This window comes from Chiloscyllium plagiosum, unplaced genomic scaffold (genome assembly GCF_037043375.1).
Source record: "Chiloscyllium plagiosum isolate Xiang-an unplaced genomic scaffold, Cpla_swu_hap1 HiC_scaffold_43, whole genome shotgun sequence".
Lineage (NCBI taxonomy): Eukaryota > Metazoa > Chordata > Chondrichthyes > Orectolobiformes > Hemiscylliidae > Chiloscyllium > Chiloscyllium plagiosum.
This window is the reverse complement of record NW_028270181.1, coordinates 42429184-42448878: the sequence shown is the minus strand read 5'-3', so window position 1 is coordinate 42448878 and position 19695 is coordinate 42429184.

The following is a 19695-nucleotide window of genomic DNA, read 5'->3' as shown; positions in this document are numbered from 1 at the left end:
GATCAACCAGCAAAGATAATCCACTTTGTGTAACAGGGCCTTTCAATGGCAAAGCAAATACATTGGTCCTCAGGTGCCTGCTTCTGTGTCGCCTGTTCTTCTGCAGGACGTCTCCAGCATTTTATTCACAGTCACTGCGCTATCTTATGATGCACTCCACTGAAATGTCGCCGTGGATTAATTAGTTAAAGCGCCTGGTAATAACCAAACCAGTACGGTGTCAAATCCTGGAATTGCATGCCCTGTATATTGAAGGTTCGTTGCTTAACCATCTCGTAAATGCCATTTTGTTGACCCACCATACCGAAAGAGACGGCTCAGCATCCTTCCCGTGTTTGAGCTCAGCCCATTGGTATTTCATGTTACCACGTCCTGCCGCCTCCTGTGGTCCCATCAGTCAATGCTCTATCTTTCTAATTCCACTTTTATTCTCCCTCCTTCATTCCCACTTTGTTGGGAATAACGAGGTGAGGCAGGAGACACTGCAGATATCCCAGCAATGTTGTGGTAATGGCACACACACTGCAAGATGATACCCCTTGTTTTCTGCTGTCACCATTCATTCGTTCAATTGAAGCAAAGGCTTCACTTAAATCGTATAATTGGGGTGAAATTGTTTCTGTTTGGTGGATTATGAATTCTATTAAGAATTGTAAAAGCTCATAATATTTTGAGTGAAGAAATGTCACCTTACCGCAGGCCTAAGTGACATACCCTCTACCCGGAGAATGCGAGTACAGTCCTACACACTCTGGCCAGGGGCGGGGAAAGCCCATTAGTAGGTCTACTCTCAAACTATCTCCGAATGTCAGACTTTTCAAAGAGCAGAAATGGAAAATAAGGGATATTGATAGACAGAGAGTGGGAGCATGTGGAAGAGAGTGAGGTGGATACGCAGAGGAAATGATAGACAAGTAGAGACGAATTTTGAGACAGAGCCTGAAAATGGAAACTCTCCATTTAAAATGGGTGCTCACTGACAGAAAGGGGAAGTAAAAAGAACAATTGAAGGTCCGCGTTTCACCAGCTCAAGGCAACGGAATCAGCATCACAAACGGAAAAGTCGGTTGACATTCAGAAAGTTGACATTTCCCGGCTAATATAATATTCTGATAAATATGCTGATTTGCTAAGTAAAACTGACCATCACTCTAGCATTAAAACAATAAATTACATAACTAGTCTGGTTCTGTGGATCTGAAACATTAAGCCTGTTTCTCTCCACAGATGCTGCCAAGTCTGCCGAGTTTCTCTGTCAATGGAACGGACATTAATTTAAAACCAAGAACAGCAATTGCAAGAGAAACTCAGCAGATCTTACAGCATCTATGCAGAGAAAATCAGAGACAACATTTCAAAACTTCATCAGAACTCGGTAATCTCCCACAGGTACTGCCAAACCCGTTAGATTCGACAGTAGTTTCTGTTTTTGCTTCAGATTCCAAGAATCCGCAGTTCGTTACATTACCCACTAAAGCAGTGCAGAAACTTCTTTGTGGTTCGTCACACGAAAGGGTTCCGTTTGGAGAACATTTTCATGACCCCACTCGACACACGAAACTGTGCAGCATCTAAAACAGATGCAGCAAGAATAACCATCGCTGTCGTCCTGGGGGCTCTTGAACCAGGAACCTTTCATTTAACAGCAGAATGCGCTGAAACTTCTAACCTAACACCTTGCACGATCCTCTAAAGCAGCCTGTGACTGACTGCCCACTTCAGTCTGCCCTTCCCAGAACGCCAACTGGCCTCTATCAGTTTTACTTTGCCAGAATATAGACTGAGACATTCATTATGGCGGCATGGGAACAGTCTGATCCCACCCACTACAGACACACCCAAGGCACTGGGAACCAGCTCTCCTCCAACCGGGACCATCTCCCTTCGAGCCTCCCAGTGTCTTGTGTGGTCCCGAGTTATTTCATTGATCTAGAGTACAGATGAGATTTGTTTTCCTCATGTACAGGAAGGAGAATTCTTTCAAAGTCTCCGATCAGTTCATGTGGCGTCCTCTGAAAGAAGGGGAAGGTGTCTTGACTGTTTCTGCTCAGCCCGACAGTTTGCCCTTCTTCATTCTCCTCAGCTTCCATTTCCCAAAGAGTTCCCGAACATTCACAAAGCTGGAAACTGTGTTATAAGGGTTGCGCCTTTAACATTTGTGCACCTGCCAACTGACAATATTTTCCCCAAATCTCTTCACAATCCTCTGTCTTACACCACGTCCAGGGATGAGAAGTCCCGTTTTGTGGAGAGATTCCCGAGGCTGGTGAGTTTCTCTTTGGAGTAAAGATGGTTAATTGGCAATTTCCTGCGGCTGTTTATAATGATGGGAGTGGGAACCGTGGGCATGGGCACTTTGATGAGCAGGGGGAAGTGTTGCTACTGACCAGAGGCAGTGAACAGAGGACTGGGATGAAAGGAATCTAATGAAAAGCAGCACTTCTGCGCAGTACATTCAAAGAATACTGCAGAAGCTCGATGGGTCTGGCAGTATCTGTGAAAAGAGAAACCGAAATAACGGTTTGAGTGTGGCACATTTCTGATTAATAACTCGAGCAGCCTATGTCGAATCAAATAACGGGCCTGCTGAATTTTGAGTGAGAATGTATCCTGTAGGAAGTTGCTCAAGATGTAGGCGGTAGGATTCGACCCCGCCTGGGGACACGACAACAGGTTACAAACCCATCGCCTTAACCACGCTGCCACGAATCCCCTGACCTACAACCGACTTCATATTTCTTCTAGAATGGAGAGCTGTAACCTGAAACATCAGTATTTGGCTTGTCCTGTCCGCAGCATGACCCCAGTATTCGCTGTCACCCTCTCTTGGTACAGAACGGAGAAGGATGCTGGGAGATCAAGTTGAATGACACACACATTGATGAGAGGTAAAGTGGATGGGAAGGATCCATTTTCATGTGCAGAGAGCTTCATAAACACAGCAGTGCACCGAGTGTCCTTGTGTTTGACTAACACTTACACCGCCAGCTGAATTACAGCCATTGAAGTGCTCTTGAAGAAGACTCTCCATTGGCAAATCTAATGTACAAAATCAGGTCTAATTGGTTAATCAGATGTCAAAATATGAAATGCTTTCAACTGCTCACAGCTGGCAGTAGAGAGTGTAGATCTACCTTCAGGGGTTCATTCTGCTCTGATTTACACCCAGGATAATGTGGGACCAGAGGGCCTCATCACAGCGGAAGGGGTCAAACATTGAAGACTCTGATGGGGAGGGTATTCTCTCTGTGAGAGGGTAGCAAGTCAGTGGAATTCTTTCCAACAGAGGCCCGTCAAGGCTAGGTTTTTTCAAAGCTGAGAATGACAGACATTTAATCAATTCGCAATCAAGGGCCAGGGAGATAAGGCTGAGAAGGGGAGTTGAGGATTAAACAAATCAGCCGTGATCTCATTGTAAACTCGCCGACTTGATAGGCGAAAATGCTTCCAACCGATCTAATATCTTTGCTGTCACTTGGAAGATGCTAAACACCGCTGTAAACGAAGGAAAGCACAAAGTTAGGAAGAGATGACTGGAGTCAAACGGAGTCAAAATTATTTATTGCTCGGAAAATCAAACTGTCAATTTGCCAGATTTCTTTGCTAACGTGGGCGGTAGAGTTGATCAAGGGAGCTGTTGATTTGAGTGTTCTTGGATATGAAAAAAAAGGTCAGTGACATTTGTTTTCTGCTAAAATACATGGCCTTTCCTGATGCTCACAATGAAAGAGATGGTTTCCAAGAAAAGACAGAGACTAAGTTGCCTGTAAACTAACCGATGACCAAGATATGGCTCGCGTTGTTCTATGGGACATATGTGATTTATTGATTATTGTTCTCCAAACTTCCTTTACACAGGAACCGGGAGTGGGAGCGGGGAAATTAAACCCACCCATGATTATTGCCTTCTTTTATCACTCACACACTATTTATTTCTTGTATGTTTTATCTCACATTGTGGTTCCTGCGAGTGGGCTTGTAAACTGCATCTGCTGGCGAGTTCTTTCCTCACTGTTCCTCATCTGTATCCAAACACGTTCTGCTCCTTATCTCCTGAATGAAGGTAATATCTAACCATTGTATAAGTGTCACCAAAACCCCGTCATATCACACGCCTCTGTATCTCATCTCCCAATATTATTTGATACTTTACTGTGTTGCAATTGTCCATAATAAGCTTAAAAATACAAAATAGAAACAGGTGAACATGGGTTTCCAAGCATGTTCTTGCAGCTAAACCGCAGGTTACTGCCCACAACACGATCACGGAAACACGCACCGATCCATCAGGCAACACAGAATAAGCTCAGCACGAGAGGACATGTCAGGAACAGCACCAGAAACACAACAGAAATATGTCTCTGCGCTACTATGTTGGATGTATTTCTCAATGAACAATCGAGTTACATGTGTTCCATCAGGAGTGACGTCACACCCGGAAGTAACCAGTGTCACAGACGGTCATGTGATCCAAGTTCCAAGCCCCGGAATCCGAGACACTCAGTGCCCTGTGGATAGCTACAAGGAACAGCCGTCCGTGGCGATTATGGCTTAGTTGAACTTTATGAATGCAGCTCGCTAGTTGTCGGCCTGTTTCTCCTTTATAGTGTTTCATGCAGTCGCTGCGTGGAATCTATACAACCACGTTTGTACATGATGGGGATTGGGTGTTGTGTTCTGGTGAGTTTTGTCTGAGCGAGGCTGTCGGTTTATGTGCTGTTGTAACCCAGTGTGTTCAGAGGAGTCTGTCAGTTCCCAGCAATTTACTTTAATAAAGGGGACCATGCTTTTCAAATTGCCTGGTGGCATATGCTCGTTGCGAATGTCGTGTGCCAGACATCTGGGAATGAAGTCGTGGGGATATCCATTCTTGGCAAAGAAATTGTGTGGCAGTCCCGGATTGTCACGACCAGCTGTCCCGAGTAGCAATCCGTACAGACGGCAAGGTTTGGGAGAACAGCTCAATAGTAATAGGACAGGGCAAACAGAAAGCAGCCAGAGAATTTCTAGAAGCAGGGCACTCATCCGCGGATCCCATCAATAAGCAGCTTCATCTGGACCCAGTCTGTTACCCCAAACACCGGAAGGAGCGGGAATGAAACCAAATCAATTCCAACTGGCTCAGGACAGCAGCACTTCACAACAGGCTCTGCAGCCCTGAGCATGTCACCCAGAAATGTGAGGAAAATGCTGCAAACCATCTTCCCAGCTCCGCCAAACATTCCAACAACAACTCCAGGAGGCACACGAGATCAACACCTTTCTGCTCCAAAACGCTCCGGTTTTCTGCAGCAGAGTATTGTACCCTGAACCCCCGGGAGCAAGGTGAGGATGCCAACCCGTACACGGCCAGGAACGGCAGTGAGAGCGAGGGTAACAGCTGCCATTGTCGGATGGACAACCACAAACACTCCCTTTGAAAAGTACTTGGTCCATATGAAAGTCTGTGCAGCTGTATAACCCGGGGCTCAAACAGCCTGCGCTGGGGATTCATATTCCAGACAATCTACGGTTGGTCACCGTTTTCCCTGAAAGTGAGTGGAGATTGATATTTCATTGCTGGTGTGAAACCAGATCCTACACTGAATCTGCTCGCCGGTTTTTGTTGCTGTGGTGAAACGGTGGGCAATCACGGTGTGAAACGTTGTTCTAGCTCTCTGGTTTCCTTCATTCCTGTCCTGGTCAGGGAGGCTGGGGATTGGTCCTCTCCATCAGAGGGAGGTACCAGCGCATTGTTGACCCAATTTAATCAAGAATGTCATTGGTCATCTTCACTTCCCATGGTTCATTGCTGTTCTGTTTTGTTGTATGTTCCTTGAGCACTTTCTGGGATTTGACAATGCATTAAAGCTGCAGTATGTTTGGAAGGACGGTTTGGAATTGTCTCGCTGCCATTTGTGTGAGCAGTACATGACATAGACGACTCGCACTACCTCAAAGTCAGCATGCCAGGGTGTCTGGCAATGGTTCCGCCTTTTCTGGTTTGCTTCTGTTCCACGCTAAGAGCTGTCAGTTTTTGGATTCGCTGGAGTGCTGAGGGGGTAACACAATTTGTGTGGTATTTTTCTTCAGGCCAAACTCCACCCTCCAAGAAAAATAGCCAAACGCGCTGAGTAACAAACAGCACGCGTTTTTTAGTAAATGGTCTATTCAAGCTGGTGTCAGCTTCTGGAGCGTCTCAGAGTTGCCAAGCACGGAAATAGACCCTACTATCTAACTTGCCACTGCTAAACAGGTAACCGAAATTAATCTAACCAATATTTGCCAAAATTTGTCACTGATCTCTCTGAACCCTTTGAAATGTTGTGAGCGGACCAGTCTCTGCCACTAAATATGGCAATTCATTCTGTACACACGGAAATGTCTGTGTACAAAACAAGTGTCCCTCACATCCCCTTTAAATGTTACTGTTCTCACAATAAACCAATATTATCTCGCTTTGAACTCGTGTGCCTTGTCAAAAATTGCTCCCTGACTCTTTTCTCTGTCCGCCTGCCTCATGACTTTATCAAATTCTGTAAGGCCGTTCCTCAGCCCTGAAGCTCCAGGGAAAACTGTCGAAGCCTATTCAGCTTCGTGCTATTGTCCAAACAGTGCAAACCTTGCAAACCCTTTCAAATACTTTCTAAATTGCACCACGTTCTTTCCTGAATGCGCGATCTGTTCGTGCCTGAAGTGAAGCGACGCTGAAACACTAATAATGAAAATTTTGGCGCTTGGCCCCTGTCGGCTAGTGTAGCCGAGTGGTCTAAGGCGCGGCATTTTAAGCCCCAGCCTCTATTATGTCGTGGGTTTGAATCCCAAAGCTACCAAGACGGCGGCGGTTCGACTGCAGGTCGTTGAACATAGCCGAACCTGTGCAGATCCTATACGTTTTCGTTGTTGTGTTTGCAGCTGCTCAGGCCTCTGATCCAGACTGACTCTGAAAACAGTGTGAGCCCTTGCTGTCGGAGCCTCCTCAACCACTCTGCTTTCGGACATATGCGTGGCCAGTTTTGGTGCCAGTTTCTGTGTCTCAAATGGTCAGCGCATTTGGCTGAAAGTTTGGTGGTTCGAGCCCGCCCTTAGCACCGAGCCTCAATTATTTCAGTTCCAGCATTGAGACCAACCATGTACCTACACTGCAACCAGGAGAACTCACCCGAGTCCGCAGCTGGATGTGGCCCCAATCTCTCCAAGGCCCCGCTGCCAACAGAAAGCGGCTACTGCAGCTTCAATCAGCGGCTTCCTGCTCAGCCCTGGGACACAGCACATGGAAAATCCTTCCCCAGGAACGGCTCTTCCCGTGTGAAAGGGACAGCAATTCCTCTTTAAATTGGAAACGGTTTCAGAAGATTGTTCCTGTTCTTGGAACGTTTCATAAACAAAACTCCTGCCTCGCAAATAAGAAGTGGGAAAAGTTGTTGGCAGGAAGAATAGAGAAAGTGCTGACTGTGAGGACTCTGTCTTGTCAGCAGGTGGGATTCCTTACACTCCAAACAGAAATGATTGGGTTTCCTTCGGTAATTTCCCAATTAATTTACCGTCTGCCAGAGTGACTGGGAATCACTCCGGCGACATAAAGGTGAGGATAAAAATATGAAAATATTTATATTGAATCTTAAATCCAGAGACAAGTGCTAAATAGATAATAATGTTCTGAAGGAATAATAGCTGAGAAATGGAAAGTGTGAATGATGACATTTGTGATTGGGAGGAATGAACTGGATCCTTGCAAATTGCAATGCCAGGTGAAATATGCTCAGTATGAAATGACACACTCATCAATCGTGAGCCAGGCCCAGCTACTTTAGTCGGTAGAGCATGAGATGCTTCATCTCAGGGCCGTAGGTTCAAGCCTCACGATGGACCCTTTCACTCCTTTAAAGAAATCCAGCTCTCTGCTCCACTTGCAGGATTGCAACCCAGTGCAGGGGTTGTTTTTGACACGTCGATCCGACTGTGTTTGATCACATGTCGGTTTCTGAGTGAAAGCTGTCTCCACTTTCCTGGAAGTGCCAGAGACAAGTTTGTCAGTGCAGCCGAATATACGATGAATGGTGTCCCTTTCAAAACGTCAGGTTCCACTCCAAACGTGCACCAAACAAAGTGCTCAGAGACACAGAACGCGAATGGGTACTTGTTGGGGGGGTCTGACAGTGACCGCTCAATGTCAAATGGTCCTGAACCAAAATGAAGTGATTCAGACCGTTCTGATGGAAACCGAAGGGAACTCTCCCTGAACGTTTCCCAATTCACACGGAAAATGATCTTGTGTGCTCATGGGGGTCCACGTAATGAACAGTTTATTGTCAGTAACAGGGGTGGGGGTGGGGCAGGATTGTGAGGTTTCACAGTGCGACAGAAGTGATCTGGGTGAACGGGTAAGTCAGACACCCCCAGAGCATGGGAGAGCTGATTGGTCTAGGATCACTCCCATCTTCTGTTTCAGAACCAACAAATGAAATTGCTGGAAAATCTCAGCAGGTCTGCTCGCATTTTGGAAAGGAAAAGAGTTTAGACTTCGGGACTAGTGACATTTCTTTTTGCATGTCCATCTCCCTCTGGATTGGAGCACTCTTCCTTTTTATTGACTATCGTCTGACTTCCAACTTTATACTCAGCTTCCCTTTTATTTTCCTCTCAAACCATTTTCCCAGTTTTTAAATTTGTATCATATCTGTCCCATCTCTCACTTTGCCCATTTATGACCGGAGAAGTTGGAAATGAACAATTAACTCTGTATCTAATTCCTTAGATACCAGATGCCCAGAGACCGGAAGGTATAGGATGACGGTTAGAGCTTTCAGCCCATAGTCTGCTCTGCCATTCGATCATGGCTAATACCGTTCTCAATCCCATTCTCCCATCTTCTCCCTATAACACTTACTCCCCCTGAATTTAGGACCCAGTCTTTTTTTCCCAGAGTGGGTCTGCATCCGCCCCAAACCCCTCCACATCTGCTGGCGGCTGTTACACTGTGCCTCTGGGTGACCGAGCTGAGTTTCAGTCCCGCACGGAACACCCAATCTGTTCTGAACAACACAATCGCCGCTGGGGGACAGCTCGATCAGGTCTCTGGCCCCACTGTGTTGCTGCGGGGGAGCAGTTATCACCTTCACCTCCCATGGGAAGGATCGGTGCCTCAAATATCCGGCAGTAAGACCGATCGGCTTGTGTGTGAACATAGATGGAGGGAATTGCTTTCTGACCTGGGCAGTAAACCTTACTCTGTATGTCCCTGCCCATTCCTGCCGTTGTCGTGAAAGGGAATGCAAGTCCAATTAATTGCCGTGTACGATTTTATTCGATACACATTCTTCCTCGTTTGGAAGATACGTGGATGTTTCCAGCGCAGATCATCACTATTTTGAAGAATGCAGCCGGCGGGCCCTGATATTTTCTGGAGAGTAGAAGCATCAGTTTGTGCAGAAAGTGGCCTAGTTCAGAGCTGAGCAGAAATATTGTTGTTCCCGCTTTAAGGGCGACAGTTTCCCAGATGGTGATCGATGGGGCTTTATTGCAGCCTGATCAGCAAACCTTGTTTTGCATTTACTCGCCCATCACTGCTCTAGTGGTGAAAAGAAGCGTCATTCCAAATAACTGCTGCGTGAATTTCTTTTCAAATGTCACTGCGCTGTGGCCGTGAATATGTGGCGATGTGTACAGCACCGCTGGCCATCCTGTTTCAGAGCGCAGTTACGAACATTCCTCTGTCTCGGCGCTACAGGGAAAATTGCCCGCGCCTATTCAGCCTCGCCCTACATTCCAAACTCGGCAAACCTGGCAACCTGTTTGTCAGTATTTCCTGAGCATTTTCATGTGATATCCTTTATTTTTTTCAGTCATGCTAATAACCCTGGCCAACATTGGTCTATTCGGAACGGAAATGTCAGTGTTGGATGAAGATCAGTGGCTCGGTGGCTCGGTTGTGACCTCTTTGTTCCAATTGGGTCACACCCGAAACATCTCGAGTTCAAACCAGGCAGGAGCAACTTTAGAGTCATAGGTAGAGTCATAAAGATGTACAGCATGGAAACAGACCCTTTGGTCCCACCCGTCCATACCGACCAGATATTTCAACCCAAGCTCGTCCCACCTGCCGGCGCCCGGCCCATATCCCTCCAAACCCTTCCTATTCATATACACATCCAAATGCCTCTTAAAAGTTGCAATTGTAGCAGCCTCCGCCATATCCTCTGGCAGCTCATTCCATACACGTACCACCCTCTGCATGAAAAAAGTTGCCCCTTACGTCTCTTTTGTATCTTTCCCCTCTCACCCTAAACCTATGCCACTCTAGTTCTGGACTCCCCGACCCCAGGGAAAAGACTCTGTCCATCTTTGCCCCTTCTAATTTAGTAAACCTCTACAAGGTCACCCCTCAGCCTCCGACGTTCCAGGGAAAACAGCCCCAGCCTGTTCAGCTTCTCCCGACAGCTCAGATCCTACATCCCTGGCAACATCCTTGTAAAATCTTTTCTGAACCATTTCAAGTTTCACAACATCTTTCTGATAGGAAGGAGACCAGAATTGCACGCAATATTCCAACAGTGGTCTAACCAATGTCCTGTACAGCCGCAACATGACCTCCCAACTCCTGTACTCAATACTCTGACCAATAAAAGAAAGCATACAAAACGCCTTCTTCACTATCCTATCTACCTGCGACTCCCCTTTCAAGGAGCTATGAACCTGCACTCCAAGGTCTCTTTGTTCAGCAACACTCCCTCGGACCTTACCATTAAGTATATAAGTCCTGCTAAGATTTGCTTTCCCAAAATGCAGCAACTCACATTTATCTGAATTCAACTCCATCTGTCTCTTCTCAGCCCATTGGCCCATCTGATCCAGATCCTGTTATAATCTGAGGTCACCCTCTTTGCTGTCCACTACACATCCAATTTTGGTGTCATCTGCAAACTTACTAACTGTACCTCTTATGCTCACATCCAAATCAATTATGTAAATGACAAAAAGTAGAGGGCCCAGCACCGATCCTTGTGGCACTTCACTGGTCACAGGCCTCCAGTCTGAAAAACAACCCTCCACCACCACCCTCTGTCTTCTATCTTTGAGCCAGTTCTGTATCCAAATGGCTAGTTCGCCCTGTATTCCATGAAATCTAACCTTGCTAATCAGTCTCCCATGGGGAACCTCGTCGAACGCCTTACTGAAGTCCATATAAATCACATTTACTGCTCTGCCCTCATCAATCTTCTTTGTTACTTCTCCATAAAAACTCAATCAAGTTTGTGAGACATTATTTCCCACGCTCAAAGCCATGTTGACTATCCCAAATCAGTCCTTGCCTTTCCAAATACATGTACATCCTGTCCCTCAGGATTCTCTCCAACAACTTGCCCACCATCGAGGTCAGGCTTACCAGTCTATAGTTCCCTGGCTTGTCTTTACCGCTCTTCTTAAACAGTGGCACCACGTTTGCCAAACTCCAGTCTTCCGGCACCTCACCTGTGACTATCGATGATACAAAATATCTCAGCAAGAGGCCCAGCAATCACTTCTCCAGCTTCCCCCAGAGTTCTCGGGTACACCTGATCCGGTTCTTTGTTCCCTGGTGACAGGTGGGTTGGTGGGAATGGAGCGTTCCTGCTGGTTGTTCCCATCAGCAAACCTGGCTTTGAATTTAGCCCATATCTGCTGCCGTGGTGAAAAGGAATACCATTCCGATTAAATGCTGGGTCAAACTTTGTTCAGTTTCTCTCCTCGGATAAAGTGAGGACTGGAGATGATGAAACGCTCCTAAAACAAGCGGCGGTTCTCCTGCTGCTCGGATGCTGCCTGACCGGATGTGCTTTTCCAGCACCACACTCTCAACTAAGTTTCTCTCCTCCCGGGTCGACGATATGCGTCGATTTGTAGATCTTCTCCCGCCGTCCATTTTAAGGGTACAGTTACCGGCACTGATCCTTTCTGCACCAAAACTATCGCATTTGCTTTACATGTGAAGGCAGCCTGGTTCAGTGACAAGGAAAGCTCTCATTTGCTCGGGTCACAGCGAACACTGGTTACCTGGTGTAATCTCTGTCAAATGTATCCCAAAGTAGGCTCTGAAACGCCTCATTTAGACCCTAGCATTTCTAAACCTGCGTGAACCGAAACCCGAAAACCTCAGTCATGGTTTGGAGCAGTTCACATATTCGAGTTTCCAAGCAGAAGGCGTGGTTACCGCTCATTCAGTCAACAACAGGAAGGAAAAGATTTATGTACTCAGATGAACTGCTTGACTCCTGCTCTCATACAGTCACTAATATTACCGTGTGGTCTGAAACCTAAGCCATCTTGTGACTGAAATTGAGGAAATGACGGACAGGCTGCCGAATGACATTGTATCCATTTTATTTTCCTGATACCACAGAGTTGCAGGAAAGTATGAACAGGGAGGGAGACGAATGCAAGTCAAGTGCAGCCCTGGTGAGACACCTTCTGTCTGATTCAGTCATCGACAAGAGACGTGAGTGCGACTAAAGAGGGAGAGCTTTCCATTCCGAGAACAAAGAATAATCATGTACAGGGAGCACCTATTTGACATCTCAGATCGCCTTTAACCTTCCCTGAATATGTGCAGAAACTGATTTTTGTCCGTCTCTAAGTAAGAACTGTTTGATTTACTAACAATAAGAGAGCCGTATCTCCTCGCTTCCCACACAGGTTTGTAACCCAGCTGGCAGCCAGCTGGCAGTTGCTCAGGGCCCTGCTGGAACATGTACGGTTAAGGGCCAAGACAAGGAAAGTTGCAACTCTCACTGGTCCCGCGTTTGGAATAACCTCGCTACGTGTTTTGCCATTCTCAGATTTCAGTGCTAAATCAGTGTTTTTTTTTCAGATGGAGGAATGCCTTTCCTCAGCGTATCCTGCAGAACTGGTGCAGTTGCTGTGAATATGCTGCAGGGTGCCATCAGCTCTTGGCTTCCTGCTTGTTGCCTGTGTGCGAGCGTGGCTGAGCAATCTGAGATGCTGCTTTCAGGTTCCACTTCTCAAGCAGGCTTGGGTTTGAATCCTTGCGCTGCCACTTGTGCTAACGGATTAGGCTGGTAACGTTTGGCAGGGATGAGCTGTGTTGAAGTTGAACAGAATAAAACATAGTCATTTCTTCTAAACCACACTGTGATGTGGCATAGCATAAAGCAACCAACGTGTCAGTGTCCGCGCTGTGTTCCCCAACTGCTGTGGGTATCACATTCACCTCCAGCTCGAAAGAGCCCCATCCTAATCCAGGACCCAAGCTGGCTGCGCCAGGTTTTCATATTCCAGACAATTGGCGTTGTTCCCCGTTTTCTCTGGAAGTGAATGGCGATAGTTATTTCCCGGCTGTTGTGAAATCAGATTTTGCACTGAATCCGCTCGTCGCTTTTAGTGGCGAAAAGGAGGGTACTCACGGTGTGAAACTTGGTGACATTTCTCTCATTTCCTTCATGACTGTCCTGATGAGGAAGGCTCGTGATTGGTCCTCTCGATCCGATAGACACCCCAGCCCATTGTTAACCCAATCTAATCGAGATTGTAATTGTTCATCTTCACTTTCCATGGGTCAGTGTCAGCCTGTGCTGTTTTATGTTACTTGGTTACTTTCCGGGAAGTGGTGGCGCACTCACTCAGGCGCCAAGCCGTTGAAATTCCAGTTTGGAATTGCCTCGTTGCCATTTCTTTGAGCAGTCCATGACCCAGACGTCTCGCACTGCCCCATAGACAGCATTCATGCTTCGGTGTGTCTGAATATAGCTTCTCCTTACCAGTTCTGCTCTTGTTCCACGTTAACAGTTGTCAGATTTTAGATTCGCTGGAGAGCTGACGGAGTCACACGATTTGTGAGGTATTTTCCGCAGCCAAAATATTTCGCTGAGAACTTGGGAATGGGTCAAGAGGAATAGTCATTGGCAGCCATAGTCCGGAAATCCTTGACCTGTTGCTGGTTTGGAACCAACCACCTTCCAGAAAACTAGCCCAACGCGCGGGCGGAGTGATGAGTGCCCTGCTTCCTACCAATAACATATTCTAACTACTGTTCGCCACTGAGCAGGTAAACAGACCGTCTGATCCAACTCGTCCCTGCTGACCTGATCTTCGTAATTCATCTCCCCCTATTTGCCAAAATTGTCCGTTATCCCTCTTCACCCGATCCAGATGCCTTTGAAATGTTGTGAGTGTACCAGACTCCACCGCTAAATCTGGCAATTCATTCCAAACACACAAAACTTCCTGTGTGTAAAACAAGTGTCCCTCAGATCCCTTTTAAATGTTACCACTCTCACCTTAAACCTGTGCTCTTTAGTTTTGACCTTCCCTGCCTTGTGAATAAACTATTGTCTATTTACTCTATCCGTCTCCCTCATAATTATATACATTTCTGTAAGGCCACCCCTCAGCCCTGAAGTTCCACGGAAAGTTATCGCAGCTTATTCAGCTTCACGCTACAGACCAAACCTGCAAAACTTGTAACATCCTCAGGAATATGATTGAATTTACGCCAAGTTCGTCATTGAATGCCCGTGGGCTAAAGTCCCTGAAGTGAGGAGATTCTCAAACACTAGTCATGAAAAACGTGGTTGTGGGGTTTTGTGAGGCAGCGTGGAAGGGTGGTCGAAGGCGCTGTCCCTAAACTGTAGTCTCGGTCCAGTCATTGGTTGGAGTCCCACCGTAACCAGAGCCACGGGTGAAGTAGGGTCACCGGGTTTTTATGAAAGACCTATGCAGATAGTGATGTAGGGATTTGATCCCATTATCGCCGGTTTATTGACAGCAACTTCAACAAACTAAGCCACAGCGTGCCCAAACTCAGATTTTCAAATCCATGTGTGCATTTACTGAACTATTCGATCACAGTAACTCGGGCACATTTTTTTCTGTTTTACAGTTGCTCGGTGAAAATTTAAGTCAACCTCCGCTTTTGCAGAAGAGTTCACAGCTGGATATTCTCTACTTTAAATGCACAGTAAGAGACAATCTCTTATTGCTTTTGTTTAAAACTCTTGCCTTCGCCTGTTTAAACTGACAGGATAACGAGGATGCAGTCATCCTCTCGGGGCCCATCAACCGCGTTAATATGCCCAGAGAGAACCTCACTCCAAGAGGAATGGGCTCATTGTGGAGAATTCCCAAGGAGTGATGTGTGAGTCAGTGTGAACAGTGGGCAGTAAATACTGACACTGACACTGAGCCTTGCACCACCAGCTCCTCACTCACTTGCTGTCTCATTCCTCCCAGTCATCATTGACTTTCACTTTTCCCCTCCCCGTTCCACCTCACAACTTATTCCCGACCGCTTGCAGGTGTTCCCTTAGAAAATGCAGCTTTTAGAGACGTATCACTGGGATACAGTCATTACTCAATGGGATAGCACGCACCGCCCATCCCTCATTACCCCAGAGATAGAGATGGTGAGTCACTCTGCAGGGTTTCTCTTCGGAGAGTCGGTGTGGACGTTTTGGGCCGAAGAGTCTGTTTCCACACCGTAAATTATCTGATCTCATCTAACCCTGCATGTCCTCAGTGCGGAGGTACAGCCATGATGCAATGAGGGGTGAGGGAAGGATTTAGACTTAGCGACATTGAAGGACCAGCGAGGTATTTTCAACTCGGAAAGGCGAGACACTTGGAGAAGAATTGACGGGGATTGTTTTCGCGTGTATCTGCTGCTATTGTCCTTCTGGACAGATGCAAACAGTCACTGGGTTGTTCTGGCAGGATTCGTGTGTGTGTTCTATGTGTAACCAGGAATTAGTTTCATTTCGATAATTCACAAGAAGACAATTACATCTTCATTTCCTGACTGGGAATTAAATCCAGGTCTGGGCGATACAAACTCAGACTCCTGAGCAGGGATCTCCATTGATACTGACAGTAGGCCTTTGGGATCTGACCTGCACAACTCTGCTGCCTGATCTTCACGTCATCATCGTCTGCATCAGCAGTAACTCTCTCTCCAAGTTTCCAAACAGTTCATATTCTCGCCCTGGGTTTCAATGTGAAGAAGGCCAAGCTGTAATAATCTGATGTTGTTCAGCAGATATACTGCAGGAAGGGAAGGAAGGGCTGATGCTGACAGGAGCTCGGTTTGAGCTGCGCTGATAAGTCGACAGCAACAAAGGCGTCGTTCAACTCGTCTCATTCCAGGTGCTGGGCTCGAAATGCCCAGAGGTTTCTCGCTGAATTTGTTCAGGGTCTGGACTGTAAAAGACTCCAAATCCGAAAGTACAGTGAAAGGTAATGTTTCACATAGTGGGGCCTTCCAAGTGAAGCAGTGACGGTGATTATATTTGCTGATTTTTCACCTTGTGAATGCTGTTCCCACGATGTGGATGTTTCCATTACATGGAGACAAACTGTCGCAGCCATTCCTGGTCTTTGGGCTAGTGACGGAATGGGTAACGGGTCTGACCTCGGGTTAGGGGATTGGAGGTTCGAGTTTAACATCAGGAGGATGCAGCGCGATGATTCATTCCCGTTACCTGTTGTCTGTCAGGGACGGAAGGGGTTGGGTTTTCGGATTTACATTTGTGTCTTTCATCCACTTTAAACTCCAGCTCACAGCAACGTCTCTCATTGTCTGTAGAACTGGCTTGAGATGCACCAAAAGCTGCATCAACTTGTGTGTGGGAGCGGAGAGCGGAAGTGAAGCACAAGGGGCAGGTCTAATCCTGAGACCTCTGCCACTCTCGGGGTATGTGTCTGTGTCTCTCCCTCTGTGGGAGTAAACGAGGTTGGTTCCTCATGGGGGTTATAACACAGTGAGACAATGTCAAACTTCAGGCCCATTTTTGTATCATTTAAGATCAAAGCGAGAATCTCATTGCCATTTGCACTGGGACCATCAGAACACATAAGGGTATGGTCCAAAACTGGAAATTGGGAATAGAATAGATGAATGTCTTTGAACCGCACTGTACCATTGACCGAATGGACTGTTCCACTCTGCAAAACTTGAAGACCAGTCAAACCCAAGCTGCAGTGAAACTGATCAGAAATGTGAAGGCAAAAGCCATTTCATTGAGCATCATTACAAGAGCGACTGTCTTCGTCCCGTGTAATCTCATAGTTCGGATTTGGAGCTCTAACCACTGCAGCATTTTTTCTATTCCTGGTCAGGGAATGAATGTTTTGTTATGCAAATATATCGTGGCACCAGTATTTCTGACCGCTTTTCCGATGCTGGCAGGTGGTTGGTTTTGTGCCAAATGTTATTCAGGTTAACGGAAATAATAAACGTGCAGGTTTTGGAAATCTGAACTAAAAATGAGAATTGATAGAGAAACTCAGTACGCCTGGCAACATCTGTGGGGAGAAACAGAATTTTTTTTAGATGGAGAGACTCAGGTTAGTTACACATTTTTTGATTATAATGTTGGGAAAACTGTAAGTTTTACCTGTCGAATCAGGACATTTATCAAAATCTCTCTCGAGAAACAACCGTCGAAGTTACAAATTTAAAAGGACTGAATCAGCTGTATTGCTACTTCCATTTCCCTGAGCTGGTGGAAGGCTGTGTTTAAATGGTTACCTTTTTCTTTTCCTTTCTGTCAGTTCGCAGTCGTGTCGAATGGAGAATTGTTTCTTTCAGTGTCCACCTCAATATTTGTCTCTATTTTTCTCTTTTTGTCTCTGTGTATCCTCCTGAGCCTCTTTTACATTCTCCGACTCTCTGTCGGTGTCATGTCACTCCATATCCCTCATTTCCCATTTCTGCTCTTTAAAAAGCCTGACATTCAGAGACTGTTTCAGAGTGGAGCTGCTGAGAGGCTTTCTGGCCCTTGGCTGGAGTCGGTCCAAGAAGGCTCACATTCTGCGGATAATCCATCTGTCACTTCAGCCTGAGGCAAGGAGACATTTCTCCCTCAAAATATTATGACCCTTTCGACGTTAAATTACATGACAGCTACAGGATAACAAGGATGTATTTACTGTTGGCATACAAGGAATGAATGGTGACAGCAGAGAATGAGGGTGATCAGCTCGTGGTGTATGTGCCATGAACACAATATTTCCCAGTAATCCTGCAGTGTCTCCTCCCTCACCTCTTTCCTTCCACCAAACTGGGAATAAGAGGAGGAGAAGCAGAAGTGCCAGTGGAACAGCGGGAAGAATCTCCAGGTTAAAATAGTAGGTACAAAGTACAACATACACGACTGGACTAAACCAGGAAAAAGAAGCGGGAACGCCAAATCAGAACAGGCAGGAACTCAAGCGGAACGCTGAGTTGCTCGATCAACAACACTACACTTGTGAGAAATAACGAGCTTTCAATACAATGAGCAGACACCACTGTGATGGGAGGTGCTTTAACCACATAATCCACGGCGCCACGCTAAAAGCGAGTTTCTCCTCCATATGTACATTTCCTTCTCCACTTGATCACAGAAAATCGAAAATGTGTTTTCTGTATCACGTTGCTGAGTATAAATTGTAATCAAACTCCGGTTTTGCAAAATCAAACATTTCACGGTTGAGCATTATCCACTGAAAAGACACAGAAAAAGACAATCTCCTCTTGCACTGGCTTCCGACTGATTTGTTCAGCTGTTTAAACTGACAGAGTAAAGAGGATGTATTCATCCTCTCGGGGCCCATTAACCGCGTTAATACACACAGAGGGATCCTCAAACCAAGAGGAACAGGCTCATTGTGGCGAATTGACCAGCAGTGGTGTGTGAGTCCCTGCAAACAGTGGGCAGTAAAGGCTGACCGAATAGGACCGACACTGAGCCTTGTACCACCAGCTCCACACTCACATCCTGCCTCATGTCTCCCGGTCATCTGTGCCTTTGACTTTTATTTCTGTAGCCTGCGTCACTTCTCAACTTATTCCCGACCGCTTGCAGGTATCGAATTAGAACATGCAATTATTAGAAAATGGGACAGAGTTGCCTTTCAGTGTGATAAGATTCACTGCCCATCCCTAATTACCCCAGAGTTGAGGGGGTGAGTTACTTTTATTAACTCTTCAGCTCCTTCGCATGGAGGAACAGACATGAAACCGCTCGAGATGGAGTTCCTGGATTGAGAACCAGCGACACTGAAGGAACACCGAGATATTTGCAACTCAGAAAGGTGGGTTGATTGGAGGGGAATTTGCCGTGGTAGTTTCCCCGTGTATGTGCTGCCATGGTCCTTCTAAATAAAATACAACAATCACTGGTTGGATTCTGGCAGGATCTCGGTGTGTGATCTGTGCATAACGAGGAAGGTGTTTTCATTCGGATGAGATGAAATGTCTTCCTTTCGAGACTGGGAATTGCATCCAGCTCTGGGTGATACAAACTCGGACTCCTTCCCAGTGATGCTGACAATACACCTTGCAGCCTGACTTGTTCACACTCTCGTTCCTGTTCACATCAACACCACCCTTGACAGCAATATTTCTCCCTCCAAGTTTCCAATTGTTCATATTATCGCCTTGGGTTTCAAAGTAAAAAAAGCAAGCTGTGATAATCTGATGCTGTTCAGCAAATGCACTGCAGGAAGGTACCAAACAGGCTGGTGTTAACAAAGGCTCGTTTTGAGGCGCTTGTTTGCAGTGAAGGGGAGGCACTAATAAAAGGTGTCCCTCATCTCGTCTGATTCTATATCCCGGGCTAGAAATGACCAGAGATCTCTCGCTGAGTTTGTTCAGGGTCTTGACTGGAAGAGACCATGACTCTTTTCACCAGAGTGAATCATGGAATCGCGCCGTGACTGTGTATAAAACGATTAAAACACACA